This window comes from Myxine glutinosa, unplaced genomic scaffold, assembly GCF_964187855.1.
Source record: "Myxine glutinosa unplaced genomic scaffold, kmMyxGlut1.1 SCAFFOLD_385, whole genome shotgun sequence".
NCBI lineage: Eukaryota > Metazoa > Chordata > Myxini > Myxiniformes > Myxinidae > Myxine > Myxine glutinosa.
In genome coordinates, this window is record NW_027616491.1 from 118,171 (window position 1) to 122,109 (window position 3,939).

Consider the following 3,939-nt stretch of genomic DNA (forward strand, 5'->3'; position numbering starts at 1 on the left):
CGAGGTTTTTTGTAAAGATGATATAACATTCATAGATATCAGGTATAATACTGCACCATTGTCACTTTTAAACCTATTCTTTATAATCCTGGGTTTTTTGTAAAGATGATATAACATTGATAGATATCAGGTATAATACTGCACCATTTTCACTTTTAAACCTATTCTTTATAATCCTGGGTTTTTTGTAAAGATGATATAACATTGATAGATATCAGGTATAATACTGCACCATTTTCACTTTCAAGCCTATTCTTTATAATCATGGGTTTTTTGTAAAGATGATATAACATTGATAGATATCAGGTATAATACTGCACCATTGTCACTTTCAAACCTATTCTTTATAATCATGGGTTTTTTGTAAAGATTATATAACATTGATAGATATCAGGTATAATACTGCACCATTGTCACTTTTAAACCTATTCTTTATAATCCTGGGTTTTTTGTAAAGATTATATAACATTGATAGATATCAGGTATAATACTGCACCATTTTCACCTTTAAACCTATTCTTTATAATCCTGGGTTTTTTGTGAAGATTACATAACATTGATAGATATCAGGTATAATACTGCACCATTGTCACTTTTAAACCTATTCTATATAATCCTGGGTTTTTTGTAAAGATGATATAACATTGATACATATCAGGTATAATACTGCACCATTGTCACTTTTAAACATCTTCTTTATAATCCTGGGGTTTTGTAAAGATGATATAACATTGATAGATATCAGGTATAATACTGCACCATTTTCACTTTTAAACCTATTCTTTATAATCCGAGGTTTTTTGTAAAGATGATATAACATTGATAGATATCAGGTATAATACTGCACCATTTTCACTTTCAAGCCTATTCTTTATAATCATGGGTTTTTTGTAAAGATGATATAACATTGATAGATATCAGGTATAATACTGCACCATTTTCACTTTCAAACCTATTCTTTATAATCATGGGTTTTTTGTAAAGATGATATAACATTGATAGATATCAGGTATAATACTGCACCATTTTCACTTTTAAACCTATTATTTATAATCCTGGTTTTTTTGTAAATATTATATAACCTTGATAGATATCAGGTACAATACTGCACCATTTTCACTTTTAAACCTATTCTTTATAATTCTGGGTTTTTTGTAAAGATTATATAACATTGATAGATATCAGGTATAATACTGCACCATTTTCACTTTTAAATCTATTCTTTATAATCCTGGGTTTTTTGTAAAGATTATATAACATTGATAGATATCAGGTATAATACTGCACCATTTTCACTTTTAAACCTATTCTTTATAATCCGAGGTTTTTGTGAAGATGATATAACATTGATAGATATCACGTATAATACTGCAACATTGTCACTTTTAAACCTATTCTTTATAATCCGAGGTTTTTTGTGAAGATGATATAACATTGATAGATATCAGGTGTAATACTGCACCATTTTCACTTTTAAACCTATTCTTTATAATCCGAGGTTTTTTGTAAAGATGATATAACATTGATAGATATCAGGTATAATACTGCACCATTGTCACTTTTAAACCTATTCTTTATAATCCTGGGTTTTTTGTAAAGATGATATAACATTGATAGATATCAGGTATAATACTGCACCATTTTCACTTTTAAACCTATTCTTTATAATCCGAGGTTTTTTGTAAAGATTATATAACATTGATAGATATCAGGTATAATACTGCACCATTTTCACCTTTAAACCTATTCAAATAATCCTGGGTTTTTTGTAAAGATGATATAACATTGATAGATATCAGGTATAATACTGCACCATTGTCACTTTTAAACCTATTCTTTATAATCCGAGGTTTTTTGTAAAGATGATATAACATTGATAGATATCAGGTATAATACTGCACCATTTTCACTTTTAAACCTATTCTTTATAATCCGAGGTTTTTTGTAAAGATTATATAACATTGATAGATATCAGGTATAATTCTGCACCATTGTCACTTTTAACCCTATTCTTTATAATCCTGGGTTTTTTGTAAAGATTATATAACATTGATAGATATCAGGTATAATACTGCACCATTTTCACTTTTAAACCTATTCTTTATAATCCGAGGTTTTTTGTAAAGATGATATAACATTGATAGATATCAGGTATAATACTGCACCATTGTCACTTTTAAACCTATTCTTTATAATCCTGGGTTTTTTGTAAAGATGATATAACATTGATAGATATCAGGTATAATACTGCACATTTTCACTTTTAAACCTATTCTTTATAATCCGAGGTTTTTTGTAAAGATGATATAACATTGATAGATATCAGGTATAATACTGCACCATTTTCACCTTTAAACCTATTCAAATAATCCTGGGTTTTTTGTAAAGATGATATAACATTGATAGATATCAGGTATAATACTGCACCATTGTCACTTTTAAACCTATTCTTTATAATCCGAGGTTTTTTGTAAAGATGATATAACATTGATAGATATCAGGTATAATACTGCACCATTTTCACTTTTAAACCTATTCTTTATAATCCTGGGTTTTTTGTGAAGATTATATAACATTGATAGATATCAGGTATAATACTGCACCATTTTCACTTTTAAACCTATTCAAATAATCCTGGGTTTTTTGTAAAGATTATATAACATTGATAGATATCAGGTATAACACTGCACCATTTTCACTTTTAAACATCTTCTTTATAATCCGAGGTTTTTGTAAAGATGATATAACATTGATAGATATCAGGTATAATACTGCACCATTTTCACTTTTAAACCTATTCTTTATAATCCGAGGTTTTTTGTAAAGATTATATAACATTGATAGATATCAGGTATAATTCTGCACCATTGTCACTTTTAACCCTATTCTTTATAATCCTGGGTTTTTTGTAAAGATGATATAACATTGATAGATATCAGGTATAATACTGCACCATTGTCACTTTTAAACCTATTCTTTATAATCCTGGGTTTTTTGTAAAGATGATATAACATTCATAGATATCAGGTATAATACTGCACCATTTTCACTTTTAAACCTCTTTTTTATAATTCGAGGTTTTTTGTAAAGATGATATAACATTGATAGATATCAGGTATAATACTGCACCATTTAAACCTATTCTTTATAATCCGAGGTTTTTTGTAAAGATGATATAACATTGATAGATATCAGGTATAATACTGCACCATTTTCACTTTCAAACCTATTCTTTATAATCCTGGGTTTTTTGTAAAGATGATATAACATTGATAGATATCAGGTATAATACTGCACCATTTTCACTTTTAAACCTCTTCTTTATAATCCTGGGTTTTTTGTAAAGATGATATAACATTGATAGATATCAGGTATAATACTGCACCATTGTCACTTTCAAACCTATTCTTTATAATCCTGGGTTTTTTGTGAAGATTACATAACATTGATAGATATCAGGTATAATACTGCACCATTGTCACTTTTAAACCTATTCTTTATAATCCTGGGTTTTTTGTAAAGATGAGATAACATTGATAGATATCAGGTATAATACTGCACCATTTTCACTTTTAAACATCTTCTTTATTATCCGAGGTTTTTTGTAAAGAAGATATAACATTGATAGATATCAGGTATAATACTGCACCATTGTCACTTTTAAACCTATTCTTTATAATCCTGGGTTTTTTGTAAAGATGATGTAACATTGATAGATATCAGGTATAATAGTGCACCATTTTCACTTTTAAACATCTTCTTTATAATCCGAGGTTTTTTGTAAAGATGATATAACATTGATAGATATCAGGTATAATACTGCACCATTGTCACTTTTAAACCTATTCTTTATAATCCTGGGTTTTTTGTAAAGATGAGATAACATTGATAGATATCAGGTATAATACTGCACCATTTTCACTTTTAAACCTCTTCTTT